The following is a 19,733-nucleotide window of genomic DNA, read 5'->3' on the forward strand; positions in this document are numbered from 1 at the left end:
GCTTGATTGGCAGCCCTGGAGACTCAATTCCTCTGGCCTTAGAGCAAGTACTGCTTAAGAACTAGTGTCTGAAACACCAACCTGTTTCTGAAGGTAGCCCAGTACTGACCCGGAGAGGTTGCAGCGTAAGTTGACTACTCCTTGTCCTCTCTCTGACACATTAGAGGGGGACGCTAATTCTTGCTGCTTTTGTTAGAGAGCACGTTTGTCCCCTAAGGATAGGTCTTAAGGTAAGGATAAGAACAGAGGATCTACTAACATTATGCAAAAGGCCCAAAGCAGGCTTTACATAAATGGCACTTACCACTCCAAATTAGAAACAGATTTTTCAGCCCAAACTGCTCTTCAAAACCACTGCTTAAAAACCATCCTTATCAGAATCAACGGAGAGTAAAAATTTTTGCATTTTTATATAACTATAAACACATATACATATATATATAATTTTTTTTTCACATTAAAGATCCTTATGGTCTAGGAAGATTTTTCATTTCTCTTTACTCCACTGATAAAATTCAGTGCAGAATTAAGTGCCCAGACGTAGCAGTATTAATGGAGTGATGTTACTTTGCACATCTCTCTGGTATGCTGGGCATAGCCCCTCTCAAAAGAGGAATGCAGCAAAAACCTTGTAGCTTTTCCACAACCTTTTATGGGGGCTTTTATATAAATATCTGTCCTTGGAAAAAGGTTTCCAGTTTGAGAGAAATTTCCCTGGGCATCTTGTTTGGATGTAAATCACTATGGAAGAAAATATCCTTTAAGCTTTTAAATTCCTTAATGTATATGTAAGACGAGAGATACGGGATAAAGGTGACAGAAAATTGTTATGGGAAAATATTTTACATCAAAGATAAAGTTAGAAGTTCCCTCACTTTGTTAAGATAAAAATCATTTCTGTCAATAAACAGTGATGGCAGCAAAATAGTATTTGGCACAGCCCACTTTCTCTTGGTTTTATGCGGAGTAGGAGAGTCCCTTTAAAAATTAGACAGAATTTCTGGATGCAGACTGTGGCTCTACAAAAGCATAAAAGCTCACTTATAGATAAATTGATCCCTTGAGTCAAATTAATAAATTAATTAGTACAGTTCTGTTCACAACAATGCAATTGAAACCTGAATAAATGAACTATAAACTCGGGTTTCAGTCCAAAAAAGGTCAGATTCCAAAAGAAGTCAACAGGTGACTTGACTTAGCAAATTCTTTTCAAAAATTTTGTCTCCTTTTTTCAGTTCATTGGTTTTCACCTCTTTTTTGAAAGTGTTTCCCTAGCAGATGTCTACCTTGCCCCAGCATTTTCTAAACTTGCCGTTTGATAACTGTCTTCTTCTACAAATTAAATTTGTAAACTTAATCTTTATTGTTTGAGATTAGAAATAATCAGATACGTGAGACTGAAAAACACTGGAATTTTAAGTGCATGTTAAATTACAGAAGGAAAAAGGGAAGGTGACAAACCTTCTTTGCATTATATTTTTGAAAAAAAAAAAAAATTATTTGAATCTTTACGTGTGGTTTTTAAATGATTCAGTGCTCATTTTTCCCCTCTACACCATCTAGCCAGTCTGAGGCACCCAAAAATAACAAACCAGCATGTTTGCCTAATAGATTAGAGGAAAACACAGTTTAGTTAAGGAAACAGATTTCATTTTTATGTTTCACAGAGGCTAGTATAAATGACAGGGAGAAACCATTTTTTTTTAAAAGGCTCATTACTGGATTTCTTTTTGGTTAAAGACTTAAATAACAAGAAAGTAACTACCCTGCAGTTCGTCCATGTAGTAACTGGTGAATGAATTGAGATGGGTGGAGTTGTTTGAAAGCACTAAGAGGAAAGCACTAAGAGGACTGTTTCTTGGATTTGATTATCATCCCTAAGGCTGATTCATAACAGTTCCAAACATTCTGAGCTTCTCTGTAATAAGAAAATAATGATATCTTCTGGAAATGAGTAACTGTTTCTTTATCATAATGGTCTACTCGGACACAGGTTAAATATTTTTTAACTCAGTTAAAGCAGGATGCATTACTTTTGAAGGCACATGGTAACATTTTTCTTGATGAACAGCTGTGCTAGATTCAGACTAATGCACAAGAGAGAATAAATTACATTTTGCCCTTTAGCTAGATCAAGGGCTCTACTGAAATCAACAGCATTGTACCAATACAAAGCTAGTATAAGGAAAAGGAAGACCCCAGGGCTTCAGTTGTTCCAGTCTTTGAGATCTATTGCAAGCAGGTGGATCTGATTCTTTTCTTAGGTGGCTTCTTCAGAGTCACTTACATCTGTGCAGCAGGAGGACAATCCAGTGGCTTGTTCCCACCTTGCAGAATGGCAATGACCACCTTGATTTGCGGAGATGTGGAGAGTCTGAGTGCAAGAGGATAGAATGGGAGATGCCTGGAGATGCCCCTCGGCCCCTCATCTGTAGGTTTTTCTGCACATCCTTGCAAACAGCATTTTAAAACAAATGGTGTTTTAGAACTTACGCTCTTTTGCACCCTGTCAACAGCCCCACTGAGGACTCTGCTTTCTGTCTGTGAGCTGCAGTTCATCATGTGCAGCAGAGGGACTATTGCCCTCTCCTAAGGAAGGTGTGTTTGCGTCTCTTGCCCCACCACCATACAGCTTACAGTCAATAAAGCCTGAAAAGAAGAACAATTGCTACCGTGAAATTATCCTGTCTACTGTTAACAAGGTGGAATAATCTTCACTCTACCATCAACAAACAAAAGCCCCACCACCATCTTATTGAGACATTTTTAAATACTGCAGTCCCAAAGTTCTCCATGAACCAGGATGTCAATAACATTTTAGCAATGACTGAAATATTTGCTTTATATAGTGCTGTTGGGGTCAGTTTTGACAGCATTCTGTAACTACTCTGACAGCAGAATTTCTTTTTTCTTCATTACAAATAGTTTGAACGCTACTTCATCACACTTTGAGCGCTCTTACAGGGAAACCAAAACCGTTTAACCAAAAAGGAAGTAAAGGAAACAGAAAAGCGTTGGGCTGATGTTTGAAGAAGACAAGCAGCCAGAGCTCTCCTGTTTTCAGAGAAATCAAGTATTTGACATATTTCAATGCTGGGCTTGATGCAACTGGGCACAGATTGGAAAAGGGGGAAGACAACCCAGGCGTAGCCCTGAGTAAGTCCTACTTCAGGAGCTGCTAACTGGAAAACAGGTCCTTTTACACTTCTACACCAGGTAAATCTACCATGGTAAGATTATGTCAAAAGGTTTTGAAGACACCAGGACCAGAGTCTCAAGTACGTAGGACCCAGAACCAACAACACTAAGAAAAGCATGGTGAACAGGGCCAGGGCTAAAATGTAGGATTTCCTGGGGCATGTTCTTCTGCTTATGAGTTCGGTTAGGGAAACGAGTTCCTTGGTTTTGGAACATAGCTTGGCCCACGCTTGGTGCTAGATCCTGTTCTTGATCCCTGGACTTCAAAGGCCCGTTCTCAGAGGGCCTCTGCCTGCATGTGCAAACTACATGTTGCCGCAGGATTATCCTATGCAGCTGGAACCACTGCCCCAATTAAAAACTTCTGGACTGGTATTAGCATCATGTAAGTGCAAGAAGAATCTGGAGGTTTTGTTCCTCTTATCACTTGGATGTATGTGCATATTATTCATATGTTACTCTGCACCCCCATGCCTCTGCAGCAAGGAAGGTCACAAACACTTCACAGCTACATGTCTGAAGAGAGGGGTCTGACAATGAATCTGAACAATTTCTAGGGAGCTTAAGCGGTGCCAGCTCAGGGATACTGAAAAACACATTTTTCATGCATGTGTTTTTTATTAAATGCAGCTTTCAAAAAAGAGAAGGGCTCATGTTCCTGAAAAGGTGCAGTGAAGAGAAGACAAATGTTTGGAATACAGCATTAACAGGAATGTGCCTACTCTGCCTAGGCAAAAATCACCACTTCTGTAGAGCCTTCAGGGCAACCTCTAAACCAGCTGGCTAAGGGACTAGTAGCTGCCTAGGTGTGAGATTTCGGTGAATGTCGTACAAACCCAGCCAACGCCCCAGGGAAGTGAGTACTTGCACAAACCACTCCTCCCTGTCCCCAGACCGGCTGGAGAGACACCGGCTCCGCACGAACTGCACCTTCCCCATGCTGCACAGGGACATCTGGAGAGACACTATCTTTAACTAAGCCTCGCTCTCCCTGCCATGCTGCAGATAATGTCTTCCAAGTGTGTTGGCAGTGAACTTAAACCATCTACCGCAATCTGATAATGCCTACCTCTAATCATTCTGCTGCAGTAAAATTACAGAGGTGAAAACAGCAAAGGCAAAGTGAGTGTTTATTTGCTTGATGATAATTTTCCTCTTATTAAATAGATATAGAAACAGATTTTCTACTCTGATCTGAATGCATATTCTGAAGGAGTTCAGCTGGATTTATAGCAGTGCAATAGCAGAATCTGGCTTGTGATCTTCAGATGACAACATCAGTTAACAGACTTGCTTATTTCTCTGGGTTTTCTACAAAGTTCCTATTCAACAAGCATAATAGACTAACTACGATGCAGTCCTGTGGCAACAGTGTACCACATAAATTAAGCTAACTCTGGGTAATATCACAGAAAAAAGAAATGTGTTTATAGCTTCATGCCAGTTTCTGACTAATGCTTTTGTTTGTTGCTATAGCAAACCACACATGAATCTGATAGCCAAAAGCATGTTTATGACTAACCTTAGCTCTCCAGGGATTGAAAATATGGAATAAAAAAAACCCCCAAACCAACCACAACACACAATGTGAGGAGAACATGATAGGAAACACCTTTTTTGGCATGAGTTACTACGAACATTAAAAGCGAAGAACATCATGAGTGGAAAACATTAGGAAACGGGAACTGTGGGAATAACTGGCTTTAACCCACGACGATTCAAATATGGCTTTTATTTCACATTGCAAAGTTGTCTGTGCAGGACTAGAGTACATTGCAGGAAGTCCTGTCTCTGTGTTAAGGGACAGATTTAAGCCTCTGAAGTTTGGAGAAGCTTTGGATCACACTTTAAAACGTTCAGACCACTTTACTCAAGACCATTTTTACACTCTGCCTTGACACCTAGGACACTGGTATCCACTTAATTAATTTCTATTACAATTTACACTATGGTAGTTTCCAAGAGCCTGTCCCAAGACTGACACCTTATTATGCTGTACAAATACACAGTGGAGAACAATGCCAGCCCCAAAGAGCTTTCTGTCGAACTAATGGGGAGAGCCAAAGGGAGAGGAGGATGGACAGAGAGTGGGAGTCAGAGGCGGAGAGGCAATGTGACTGCGCTACCCACCAAATCAGAGGTTGGACCCAGGTGTTTCGCGCCCCAGTTCAGTTGACTGATTCAGGTTGCCAAATATGTTACCATGGGAAGACGAATAAATTACCTACACTGCAGAAGAGGGAAAGATCAATACAGCCTAAGTGATTCCTAAATGAGGATAGCTTACAACAAAGCTACATTATGTCGGGCAAAATTTATACTAGTGTTGCCCTGTTATTCTTAATAAACTCTTTCTTTCATGGGTGAAAAAACCAGGATTATCGCTGCAGAGTGTATAGATACAGATCCGTTTCTATCCATGTTTTCTATTGGTATTAATTCCTCTGGCTCTAGACTGCATATTGCATCTTTATTCACAGATTTGTACTGTGCATAAAAGCACATGATTATCACAATTCATGGCAAGTTCTTCCATCATCTGTCCCAACCCTCAGCACAGAGTCTTGAGATCAGCGTTGCAGAGTGGGACGTCAGACCAACCCGTAGTGTTCCAAGTTTTTCCAAGGGAGAGTGTTCATGAGTGCTCATGAAAGACATCTTGACCCATCAGCAGGTTAAACAGGACAGTGTCATAATTGGAAGCTCACAAAAATCTGTAGGACTCGGATGATACCTGCTGGTCATTTAGTGTCACAAGATCAAATCTTGAAGTATGGATATTTAATTCTCTGCCTACTCAAGCAAGACATCTATTGGCCGAAATGAAAGTGATATATGGCATGCTACATTGCATTCATCTTGTAATTCAGACTGTGACATGGGCTGAGATCAGCTTGGATTCTGTCTTGTAAAATCCAGCAGAGCACACAGCATTGCACACAGTAGTCACGCCTGCATCCTTGTAAGACTAAATACTTTTAGAAAAAAATGCAAGCATTTTGTAGATTAGCCATTAATTCAATTGAGGTATACAGCAAGTAGCATTAAGGCATCAGTGTTATATAAAGTGAAAAACAAAGGCGAATAAGATACAGGCAGAATTTTTCCAGCTATGGCCTAAACATCACTTCTGGACTACAGAGCAATTGCTGGTGACATGCAGAAGGCCATATATGACACTCTCTTTGCTTTCACATGTTTTTTCAGTTCTCCACATTTGGCAGAAAATACATCTTACAGAAAAGAAAAAGAAAAGATGCCAGGCTTCTTTCCTCCACGTTGAGAACCTGAAAACGGCTTTGGGTACTGGAAGCACCACACAGAGACTATTTCAACATAGCAACCTCATCCCCTGTGACTTACCCCAAAAGCAGCTGCTCTTCCCTGGGAGTGGTGTAGTAAATGAAATAAGAGATCATAAGTATCGGTGAAAGAGGTTGCCAACCCAGCTCCTGCCCGGAATGACTTTCTGATCTGTAGTACCAGAATGCACTGGTTACTAGTGCTTACAGATTTGTATTTGTGCAGGTGCAGTGCTACTTAATGAGCATCTTTCTCTCTGGGGTCTCAAAGGATATAGCTACCCCTTGCACCCTCTGGGGTATCCATCACCCAGCATTGCCTGGCGCATATGAATAAGCCAGTTTGGCAACGGCAGCATTTAGTCGTGATCACCAAGAAACTCCCTACACCTGCCCAGAGCACCATGTGAAAGCAGGCGAGCTCTCCCTGCCTTACAGAAAGCAAGGTAGCAAAGCAAAAAAACCGACTTGCTCAAAGTCACAAAGCAAGTTGGCAGCAGAGCCAGCAATAAATACAACCCAGATGTCCTGGATTCCACCTCCTCCCTGCACCATGCTGCCTCTCTTAGCTCAATGCTGGAAGGAAATGTTTTACATTTACTCATCCCTCCTTTTCCTTTGTCAATAGAAATTAAAGCAGGCATCTGACTGCCTAAGCCTTGAATACTCCGTTGGTTTCCAAGGCTTGCAGTGAAGCCAGCCAACATTTCTATTGAATCCAGCCCTAATGGACAACTAAAAGTGATTTCTTTGCCAACTAGCCTATCAGTGCAAAACTCATCTATTACTTTTATATAGATATGCATTGTATATATGTATTTCATGACTTTACAAAGAACCAATTACAAAAATACTATCGTTGCAACTCAGCCGGTGAATAGGTTGATCTACTACTATTAAAAAAATTAAAATACTGCATCATGATTTTTGCAAGTATAGATGTAAAACAAGCCTCTATACCTTTTTAGCATGTTGAAAGGTAGGAAGGTCTGTCAGGATGGTTCTTCCATTGAGTCTACTCAGGTTTGCTTAAAGACTGATGTCTAATTAGTATTAATTTTCCATGAATTTATTTTGCAGAGAAAATGTCTAAATATTTAAGATTTGCTCATTAAGCTATCTATGGTGTCTGTGTGGAGGGCCACTTCCATGTGTTTTACAAAAGCGATGTAAATCTCATTTCCATGGGAATACGGCATGTCCTGTCAGCAAAATATCCTTACTGCTGCCAGCCCAAGGTGAGTCCAGGTCTCTGTGCAGTTGAACACACTCTCACTTGCCTTTTTTTTCGCCCTCAAGGCAAATGCCACTCCATTTTTCCTGCCTGTCATCATAAAAGTCCAGCTGGGAGTTGTAGGTGTTATGCTGCCGTTGCTATAACTCCATGGCCAATGTGTTGCTCTGGCTACCGAAGGATACTTCAGGGGAGCTGGACAGAAGTTAAAAAGAAATGCAGCGTTACACGTTGTATCCTTCTCTCCACTGAACATCCGAAGGGCATGACAGTGGGAACGAAAACTTCAGCAGCTGCACATTGCCTAAAATACTTAACTCCTCTTTGCAGAACTCCCTCATTTTTCACGACTAGAAAACAAATGTACACAAGATTTTGAATTCAGGTCTCCAAGCAGAGGTCTCTGCCCCTCCGCAGGACAGCAGCAGGAGATCCCACACATGGCAAGATCACAGTGCTTGTGCTCAGTCGTACCATATGCCTCCACCACGACCACTTTGCATGAACCTACATGCTGGATAACTGCTTCCACAGCTTTTCTCCAGCCAACAGGGATTTATTATGACTGAGATTTTCTGAGATCTTCTAGACAACGAAGCAAACCAAAACGCAGCCTAAAAAAGCTTCCTTCTTTCCCTGTAAAACTGTTTCCACTATTTCCTCATTACTGCCACCTCCGTTTTGCTCGACTTGCTTGACACAAAGCTTGTGAGTCCTCCAAGGCATATCCGGGTAGGTGGCTGTATATCACTTAACACGGTGGGGACCTTAACCTGCCATCAGACTGCAGCAGCAATAAACGACAAGAATAAGTCTTGACAAACATGGCTGGGTTGTGCCATTTTTTTGCAACAATAGTAAATCTGACAGATTGGAGTCTGCCTTCGTGCCAGTGACACCGCCTTCTGCAAAGCCTCCGCAGAGCAGGAAACTCTCGCTCCTCCTCAAAGCTATTGCAGCCGGGTTACGGACATTGCTCCTTGCTGTAATTTGTCAGTGCCAACTTAGCAAGTCCCAGCTCCCTTCCCCTGAGCGCGCAGGCCCCCGCTGGCCTCGCATGTAGCTCCAAGTGTGTCCAAGAGCCAAAACCTTATCGCAGTCCATCTCTGTCTCCTCGCAAGAACAGGGTTGGTGGAGGAGTTAGCGTGGTCTGTTTGTGCTGGTGTGACAGCCAGCTCCTGTTTTGGATTAGAGTATGATAGTTTTCCCTCCCTCTCCATCCCTTATTGGGCATTTAAAAGAGAGGGATTTATGGGAAGGAGGAAACGCTCCTGGCTTTTTATACCTCTTTTGCCCTCCCTTTGCTCTGGTGCAAATGAAAGCCCCAGGCCCAGGCTCATGGGCTCTACCTGCGTGTGCTGCCCAGGGGCCTGACTTACGTCAGCCCAGGCCACGGAATACCAGCGTGAGGGTGGAGAGGTGTTACCTGCAGCTCCCCACACAGAGGACCGCTGGCAGAAGACCAGCTTTCAACGCATGTCACAACTTGGGAGAGCGCTGCAGAAGCACTGCTTCCCTATCACACGGCAGGGCGGAGATCTGCTGGCTCCAAGCCCCATTTTTCAAAGTGGGTCTGAGACCGGACATGAACCAGCAATGAGCCCCAGGCACAGAGGAGCGCAAAGAAATTAATAAAACACAGCTGAGCTCGGCGGTCAGTAGAAATACCCCAAAACCCCTGTCCGCTGTGAGGACTGCTGTGCGTCTTGCTGCTTACATCCCACTACAGCTCTACGGCACCTGCGTCTGATGCAGCACCTACAAGGTGTCTCCCCTGGCCTGGAAAGGCTGTGGTTGCTCACAGGAGCAAGGAGGGGGTTTTGCTGCTTGAGGTTGTCTCACACCCATGCTGGTTTTCACCGTTTTGTGGCAGGACGTGTGTTTGTGTGGCCCTGCTGGCTGCTCTCTTTAATGCCCTTGAGAAATAATCCAAAATCATTGTTGTTTTGGTTTTTTTTTTCCCCTGCCATTTGCTTCTGTCCCTGCTCCAGGGTCGTCTCTGAGTCCATCATTGTATCAGGAGGGTTTGCAGGCACCTTTAGGCAGCCTTGCTGAGGCAGTGGCTGTGGGGCATGCTGTGGGCTCCCCTGCTCCCCAGACCTGCCTTTTTGCTGGGGTACGTTCTCTCAGCGCTGCGTCTGCTGGGCAGACTGACCCCAGAGATACCAGCCTGCAAAGGACGTCAAGGTGGGCCTGTCACAAGCTTCCTTCACGGGTGCTGTATTTTTTCTGCAGGTTTTCCTACCCAAGCCTTGCCGTCAGCTATGGTCCACATCCAACAAGTTCATCCGACTCAGCTACTTCAAGCCTTCTGTTTCAGAGCACCTTGCGTCCCTCCAGTGATGAGTGCCCTGAACGCCCCTGCCAGCATCACGCTGCCAGGCTCAGCCCCATTTACCTGCACGCAAACACCCCACCTGCTCAACCACCAACCCATCTGCTTGGCCATCTGCCCACCACAGCCTTGCCTACTGCTGCGATGTGCAGCTGTTTCCCGGGCAAGCCATGGCCCTAGGCTGAAACAGAGGGATTGCATCATTTTTTAAATCAAGAGAGAGAGCGATTTCTGCATTTGTACGGCAACATACTCCAGAGCCCGTAGGTTGACTGGGCTGTCATCTTGCCAGGCACTGCCTGTATGGCACGTAAATGCTGCTTACACACGTAGCTATGTGTGCTGGCCCCAAAACGACAAAACACTGCTGCCCTCCAAACAATGTTTGTGCTACCAGATTCCCCCTACTTACAGCTGCTGAGACCCTGCCACTCTGGGATGCTGTATTTTCCAATACGCTCTGACCACCCTGGCCTCCTGAATAGGCATACCCTGTGCATCCTCCACACACCCACCCATGCGGCTCAGCAGCAGCAGAACAGGAACAATGTTCTGCGTCTCCAGGATGAGCCCCATGGACGAGGGCTGGCCACATGCTTGGGACGTGAGCGATTCTGCAGGACTGGGACTGCTTATCCATGGTAGCAGAGCAGAAAAAGGGAGAAAGGGAGAGAAGGAGAGGGGAGCATGGGCAGAGCTCCTAGGAAAATGTACTATGGGCTGTTTGCTTGGGATCCTCGGAGCATCCTCCTGATGGCTGCTCTGATCTCCTCACCACAAGACCCAGTGATGATTTGTTGTCACATGCACCAAGCACCCTGTTTTCTTTCTAAGAAACAAGCTGGTATATTTAGGAGAGATTACATTCATTCTTGAGCTTATCTGCAAGTGCTAGGCTTATTCTCTGGGATTTAAGGTTTATTTAGAATAAATAAGGTTTAGATATTTGGTTGGTGAAGCATGCAATGTATACATTGTAATTATGTAATTAATGCCCTAATCTCTGTGGTGAGCTTTCCTAGCATAACCCAGTACAGTTAGCCAAAAGCTTCTTTTTAATCTCTGAGGAAGGATAATTTTAAAAGTAAAGTATGATTTCTTCTCCTATCTCTATCCAAACCATTTCATTCACAGATTCCTCTTAGACTGACTGAAGCAGTTGTTAAATCCACTGTGGACATATAATCCAAATATAGATGTAAGATCACAGTGCCATTACTAACTGTATTCCTTTCATAACAGTTCTGTGGGGGTCCTGCCTCCATCCAGCTCTGTAAATCACTGACGTGTCCCCTTACAAATACCTGTGTGTGAAATAACTTTCAAAAGTCTGGTTTACACCACTTACACAGGCAATAATTTTGTAGGCCACAAAAGAAGAGTGTGACAGCAGAGCCTAGGAACGTATTGTATTACTCTTCACAATCACTCAAGCACTGTCTGTTCATAGAAAGACTGATTAATAAGCTAGCATCGCAACTGCACGCATCATTGCCTTCGTAGCCATTCATCACCACGCGTACAAATGCCGCATGTAGGCATTCTCATGTGAAAATGCCCAGTTTGCCTCCAAAATGGGCTCTGACTAACTGGTTACTCTAATTAGGCACTGAGTTGTTGAGCTATTTGTTGCGCAAATGATTTTTTTTTTCTCATAATCAAGCCCATTATGTGAAAAAGTCAACCTTAAGGAGTGTGAGGACACACTTCATATAAAAATCAATGCAACCTTTCACTAAAGCATAAATCAGATCCACTCTGACATATATGAAAATATTTGGGGAATGTTTAATGACATTTTTATGCTCTTGTAAATTATTTGCTTTTGGCTGATTTTAGAATCAGGAATAGGGAAAGCTCAGCTCATACCAGGAAATACGAGCAATCGAAACCACTAGCTTTCTTGTGATAATTTCACAGACCTTCAGCTTCGGCTCATATACTTTCCAATAAACCTGCACGTATTTCAAACAAAAAACCCAACACAACCTTTTGGGTGAATATCTGATCTGAGGGAGAGCTGCTAAGCTCTTTGAGGTTCACTAAAAGCCGGTTTCTCACTATTTTTCAAAATAATGATGCTTAATCCCACTTAGACATTTTTCTCTTTCAGAATATAATGCAAACACCAGTTAAAGCAGTTCTTGCTGCATAGAAAAGTTATTATCCCATTCACTACCAAACTCTAATTTTTACTCCTGCATGCGTGTCCTTTGAGTTTCTTCTTCATGCTAAAATTTCCGTTTTGGAATTCAATCCTCCAAGTAATTCTGCTAGGACTGGTTCTTTGGCTTAAAATGAGAATGACATGAGGCAAGGAAAATAAAAGTTCCTGCATGTACGTAGTTTGCGGGAAAAGTAGAGCCTTGTGCCTGGCCGACAGTTAAAGGGCTGGGTGCTGGGGCAAACCACACAGCAAGTAAATGAAGACGTGACCTGTGGGAAGCGGAATGATATTAGCTTGCTAGGGCTGGTACGGAGTATGGGATACTTAGGGAAAATAGGGATGGCTGGACTAATAAAACGTGTGAGCTTTCAGGACTCACTGCAAGGTGGAAAATTTTATATCCATAGTGGTTTATTAGACTATTTAGCTAGGACTTGTAGAAATGGGAAGAAATTCATGCAGCTTGAAACCTTTTGCTTTTCGGTGCTGGCTGAGTGAGGCCACAACCATACTGCTCCTCAAAGGGGGAGGGCTGAGAGGTCAGTGCGCAGGTAGAAAGGTATTTAAAATCAGATGGCTGCATGGATAACAGCTGCTCCCCTGACTCTGCGAACGTCAGGCACAGCCCACCGCTATCAAAATCAAGTGGTGTTTGCTCTCTTAACAACAGAGAAGAAACAACATTTGCCCAGCAGTGAAGAACAGTTACTATGTCTTTGGCGTCTCGAGCATTTATCAGCAGGCTTGGAAATCATATAAACCTTATCTCCTTGTTCGTGTTTTTGAAAAACAGATAACTTTGCCCTCTGAAGACACTGCTATCTTTATTGGGCAGATGAAGTGGGCTCGGTGCCTGCTCTTCTTCAGGCACTCGCATTCCTGCTCTGTGGAATTTCGCTGGGATTTGGGCTGTTACCGTGGCCTGGGACTTGCTCCCTGCAGAGCTGCCATCCCTGTGCTATGGGAGCAGATGGGTCCCCTATCAGTTACCTTGGTTTATTTATTACTTACATGCCATAATAACCTTAAAATATGTTGACGTGTTCCAGTCACTCTGGACTACATGTTTGGTCAGGTTTTGATGGTGAACCCATGGGTTCCCCTTTTCGGATGGAAAACTGTAGACCCATCTTCTGCAATAAGTCAGTGGTTACTTCCAGATATTTGGCTGCCTATACCCTCCTTTCAGGAAGTAAACATGTTGGTAGGAAGTATTCAGTATGTGAAAGGTCTCCTCCTAGCCTGAAGTTTTTTTTTCCAATATAAAATAATGAATTCCAGCCTTGACTTAAAAATCTGGAGTGAGATGTGCAAACATGTGGATTTAGCAAGTTTCCCTAGGTGCAGCTGTAATCCTCCTGCACCGGGGCTAGGCACAGCTGTGGGTCATCCAAAGGATCTTTCTGGCCACAAGAATGTTGTCTTGATTTCTGCTGCATGTGGAGAGATGGCAACCTAGTCTTGGTAGGGTTTAATCTTATCTCCGACAGGAGCTGAATCCCCTACATCGCTTGGTGCTGCTCCACCACTCGGCTTCGGAGGGAAAAGCCTGCTACGCAGATTGGAAGTTACAGCTAAGGGAAGCCGGAAAAGTAGTAGTTGTTAGATGATGTTGTCAGGAAAACAGTTTTTGAGTGCACTAGGGCTCAGGGACGTGTCAAACTGCCTGAAAGCAAAAGCTTGCCCTTGCTCGATCTGCCTGTGCCGGTGCAGAGAGCCAGGTCCCCTCCTCGTGCAGAGCAGGGCTAATGTTGAGGCCTTTTGCAGCCTTATTGGTTTGGATTGAACCATCAACATGGAGCCCAGAAACACAGTGAGATGCTTTTCCGGAGGGGGAACCCTTGATTTTTCCAGTGCATATTTTGCTGCTCCCTGATGTGAGGGACATCATAACGCAATGCAAAAATAGATAGATTTTACATCTAGAAACTATTTACTCAAATATTTACTCAGAATATAAGCCAGTAACTTTCACACCTTTCAAATACAGTGCCTCGTATTCTGATTATTTAGGTCTCCTGATGTAAGGAATCCTGGAAAAAATCTTACTGAAATCCCTCAGTGTTTTACGTTTGCATAGGATGAACTGACTTCTTTGCCCTAGCAGAAAACTCAAAGGAAAAAAACCCAAATCTCTATGCATCCTTAGAGGTTCAAACCAAGGGAACATACATTCCTGTGGCTTCACAGAAGACATGATAGTTCAAGGAAGATCCCAGTGCTGTATGTTCTGCTCCTTCAACTCACAGTGACAATGTTAAGTAAAGTGGCAGTGAAGTTCCCGGCGTGGCTTCCCGCAGAAGGGTGCCTCCGAGCCCGGCCTCTTCACACCGAGCCCGGGGCACTGAACCCACTGCGGTCAAGAGGAGGTTAACTCAGATCAGAGCTATTCCCCTGACCATGTATTAACAGACTGCTGGATTTTCTTTCAGCGATGAGCTTCAAGTACAGCCAAAAGTGAATAGAGGCACGTTGACCTCATAGTTGTGAATACAGATTGAGCGTCCAAGACAATTAAAAGCAGAAAATACGTGCCACCTCCAACCCCCCGGCGAATCAGTGCTAGAAGTTACCGCTGCCCCGTCTGACTGAAAAGACGCTAACACCCGCTGCAGAGGAGGTTGGAAGGCAGCCATCCTCGATGGATTGCTTACGAGCACTGACTAGAGTCAAACCGACTTCAGTCGGAGATTTACACAAGCCTCGTAATCTAATAGCAGAGTTTACTTTACGAGAGTGCCACACCAAAGATAGTAAAATGCAATTTTAGCTAACAAATCTACATGCTTCGACAGAAAAGCTACAGCCATCCTGGAACATGTCAGCACTGCAGAGTGCCTCGAGCAGATTTATAGTGCTCAGTTTATTGCCGAAGAGTTATTGTTAACTCCATTGTTATAGAGTTACTGCAATTAAAAGTTCCAGTCACACTTATCATTTTTAAACATAGCTAATAAAAACCAATAAATTCTGAGAGGTGATATGTTTTCCTGTGCTGTTAAACATCTGAAACTTTTTTGTCCTGGACTTTTGACCTATATTAGGATAGATTTGGGAAGAAAATTGGCTGTCGTAAGCTGCTCTTCCTCTAATTTGCTTGGATCTGCAAAATTTCTTATATGTTTTCATTATTATAGTAAGGATATAGCAAGGCAATACTTAAAACTTTTCCCTCATATATGCAACAGGTGATGGTAAGCTAAGTGCTGTATCTCTTAAGAGGCACCTTTCAACTTTCTGTGTTTCTTCTTTCTTAAATTATAAAGAAAAATGGCTATTTTTGTTGTAGAGGGGTAGACTTCTGGTGTCTTCTCACGTGACTAATGTTTTTTCTCTTTTCTATCCAAGCTTTAATAAAATGTGCTTTTCATTCTTTCTACAGGTGGCTACAGATACAAATCCTGATCATCTGCATTCATGTGTTCAGAAACATACTAAGGCATGTGGATGGGGCAAAGAACCTGGACAGGTGGACAGAAAAAAATCCCTAGCATTTTGTGAACTAGCCTCAGCAGCCTTGCAGTGAACGCATACAGGATCCCGCTTCTACTGACAAGGTTATGGATCGGTCTATTAAATGCTTCAAGGTTAATCTTAGTCTCGAATACCACTAACATACAGGGATCCTAGTGCCAAGTCAGTATATTATGGTATATATCTTGCAAATGGTATCTACTGAGATATAATATCAACACAAATAGAATTCCTCCTGTAGAAGCACAGATACTATAAAAATCCAATCATATCTATGGGGAAAATAAGTAACAGAAAACTCATATTCATCACAAACCAACTTCACTACAAGTAAATTGCAATTTGCACCTTGCAATTCATTGCAACAACTGGGACTATGGCTCTTTGTACTACAAGGAAGAGTTTCACTATCTTTGAGATCAACGATGGGTTAAGTATACAGACAGAGGAAGCAGGAAAAACAACGTGCACGATCTGGAATAGAGATTACTGAATGGAGGGGTGCGTACGGGACTGAGAACCAACATCCCCCGGAAAGCTTTGGGAGGCTTAGTGCACAAGCTTGAAACCCCTGCATTAAAAATGTACATCAGAAACTTTTTAGCAGGCTGAACACGTTTGTTCATCCCTGATCTCACTTCGTCCCACACGCGGGAAAGAGAAAAAGCTTTACGCCAGGTGGGATGCACCTTGGCTGAAGTTCTGGCCATACTTTTCCCCAGCGGTATCGCTTAACACGCAGCGTCTTCAGGTTTCGCTTATCAAGTACAGCAGCTGGGAACATTATGTCTTTATAATCAGAATGTCCCGTTTCTGTATCAAAGGACGCGACATACGCACGCCCACATCTCTTTGCAATTTAAAAAGCCCATCATCTACTGCAAACTTGACCAATCTGCATCAGAGATTAAAAAGAAAGAAAGAGAGAGAGAGAGAGAGAGGTTTGTTTAAAAAAAAAAAGCAAAACTTACCAAAAATAACTGAAGTTCTCTAAAGTTGCCCCGAAGTTGAAATAGCCCAGAACACCAGTGCAGAGCCTGCCTTAAACTCTCTCTCTTTCACACTCCCCCTCTCTCTCCAGCAATTGGAAGGAGGGCTGTGCAGAAATTCAGCAAACAATTTTCCTTCTATGTCGACCGGGGCGTTCCTCCACGGGCAGAAAGGGGATGGCTGAGCCTGGGTGAGGCTTGTTGCTATCCCCAAGCCAAAGAGCGCTGTCGCAGATTACACAGCCTGTGAAATCCAATCCCTCTCTCCACTAAGGCAACAGCTGTACGGCTTCAGCTGAGGCGGGAGCAGCGGATAGACCCTGGGCTTGCTGCTGGTCAGGCTTTCCATGCTGGGGGACGCGGAGGAACGGAGGGTACACGGGTTTCCGTAAGCTCCGTGTCTTCTCCCTGCTTACTGCCTACCGCTACAGGCACGAGCGGACACAGGGTGGAGATACGGGGCAATTTCCTCGGGACTGAAAGTATATGGGATGTGGGCGCCCGCGCAAAACAAACATCTCTTTTCCTGAAATTCATTCCCAGCCTTGCTTCAGGACAGAAGTGGGTAATTAACATTATACGTATTAGTAAACTCTCATGCAAGCGTGCACACACGCAGGATGCCGTCTGTCACAACAGCACGGTTCAAACAGGTTTCAAGGCTGTCCTAGTGTCCTCTTTAAGTTAATTTTTCCTTGTCATTTTTAGTCCGCTGTTTAATTCTTTCTGAGAAAAACTCTGATCACCGAGCGCACAGACCTTACACCAAATGAAGCGCTATCATGGCTCGCGGCGTGGGAGTGCCGGTGTGCTTACTGCTGCCTTTGCAGCCTGTCCCAATACTAACACACGAGGAAAGCTGCTCAGCGCCAGCAGAAATGGATTTATTAAAATTCCCAGCGCCCTCCTCTCACCTGTTTCTATTTCTCCGCCCCTTGAAAAGGAAAGAAATTTGTAATACCGCTGATTCCTCCCTCTCTCTGGAATTCCACTGATCCTCTGATTCCTCCTCACTTGAAGCTTTAAAAAATCACAGCAACAGATTTCAGCCGGGGCTTCCTTGTTTCACAGAAGTATTTGGCTGCTTGTTTGCGTGCTGTCAAATAGGTGTGAGGTGAGAGAGTGTGCAAAAATGCAAACAACACATAAGCAGCCCTGGGAGTGTCCTGCAATCGTTCTGGCTGCTTTGCCAACACGCCAGAGCAGGATGTGAACAGGTAAAAAAACCACGCCAGCTGGAGGAAAACCCCCGTGTTTGCAGAGCAGCCTCATTTTGTGTCAGGGCACGTGTTGTGCTGGGGATTTTTATGCTGTTGGCTCTCAGTATGTTTCAGTACCTGAGGTTCTGTAGATGTCGGATTTCTGGATCCAACTTTGGAATGGGCGCACGCCCTTTCTACAAAGGGCATGTGGAAATTTGACAATACAAACTGAGCGTAGAGCTCTGCCTCCATCCCCTGTGGATACTCAACACAGGCATTTGTGAAAACTGGGTCTTAACAGAACTCATTATTTATATTAAAGCCAATTCTGTGATTATTTTTGTGTAATCGGTGCATACTATTATATCTAATTATATACTATATATTAATTATATAAGATGACCTATATAGCATAATTTAGAAATACTACGTGTAATCTTATCTAATTAATACGCTCAGTTTGCCTGCATATGAAATGAATAGTGGATCATAAAATGTGTATTTTTATTATGCAATTATATTGTGTATATATATAAAAAGTATACATAATGTATAATTATATATTATATATATATTCATACATAATTAATATAAATGTTATGTGAGGCACTATGCAGTTCATACACAACCTCTCTCTTCTTGTGAGCGTGGCGTCCACATGAAGGAAGAAAAAATACGTTGGCTGTAGCCAACGCAGGGAGGTATGGCAGCGAAGGAGCGAGATGAGGTATTGGACTGTGTCAGCACAGGCGATGTGAGACTTTTTTCAACGTGACATGTTTCAAGCAAGACCTGCCACAGCTGCCACAAGGATGGAGGCAACCAGAAGCAATAAAGGCCTCCTGAGGTGCGGTCAGCAGCAGGAGAGGCAGTAAACTGTGATGGCTGGGAAAGGCAGCAAGACCTCTCTAATAGTTAGCTAATTTTTGGCTTGCTCTGCTGCTGTCCCTGTTTCTGTGCTCAGTCCTTGGGACTATACCAACGTCCAGCCTTTCTGAACCATCTTTCAACATCACCCTGACAAACAATATATATTTTTAGAAACAGACATGCAAAACAAGGAGCCCAACCTGACACCGTGGTTTGACGCAGAGACAGCTCATTTGGATGCTGAAATCTGGCTCCTACCTCCAGAGCCAGCGGTACAAGCAGCAGCTCTTCAGCAGGGCACAGACCATGGTGTAACAGCAGCAAGTGGGCTCGATCGCCATTCAATGCTTTATTTCATTTGCCTTTGCTGAATATATTGATGGGCGTTGTTTCGATCTTTTAAGAATTTTTAAAGCCCACAGGAGACAAAACGCTGGCTAAGTTGAGAGAAGCCAACTGTTTTTCCATAAACCTGGAAGAAATGACAATATTCTTTTTCAAGGTATTGGGAACTCTACGTTCATAGTTGCTGGCTTTTTTCCAGTTTCATCTCGGAACTGAACGTGTCAGCCCTAACGTCTGAGCAGTGCCCTGCTGCTGTAACTCCGGTGAATGCCACTCCTATGTTGGAGATTTATCCCCACATAACTTCCAGCCTAAAATCATCCCTCTTGTCAGCCGGCATGGTGGAATTCTGTGGCTATCGAATTATTTTAACATTATTTGACGGACACGAATGCATAATGCCCACTTGGTTTATTTTTAAATATTTATCGAATCAACTGCATGTCTACCGAGCTATTAAAAAAAATGCTACCAAGCTGATAATTTCCAGTTCTCCCAATGATTCCAGCACAACAGTGATAACTTATTCAGTGGGCATACTCCAAATAGCCCTTGTGTTTACTCTTCTTGATAGATGCCTAAATATTAAAAGAGAAACTCTTTGGATTATGCTGAGG

The 19,733-nt window shown here is 43.5% G+C and overlaps 1 protein-coding gene across 1 annotated transcript in view; it reads right to left on the bottom strand.

Annotated features, from left to right (window-relative positions):
* The window catches only part of LOC134514929 (neuroblast differentiation-associated protein AHNAK-like), a 56,941-nt gene extending 40,169 nt beyond the window's left edge, over positions 1 to 16,772 (bottom strand). The window contains exon 1 of the mRNA XM_063333339.1: positions 16,682 to 16,772. The gene's annotated coding sequence lies outside the window, so the exon portion shown is untranslated. The remainder of the gene's footprint in view (positions 1 to 16,681) is intronic.
* Between the last annotated feature and the right edge of the window lie 2,961 nt (positions 16,773 to 19,733).

Source organism: Chroicocephalus ridibundus, chromosome 4 (assembly GCF_963924245.1).
Source record: "Chroicocephalus ridibundus chromosome 4, bChrRid1.1, whole genome shotgun sequence".
NCBI lineage: Eukaryota > Metazoa > Chordata > Aves > Charadriiformes > Laridae > Chroicocephalus > Chroicocephalus ridibundus.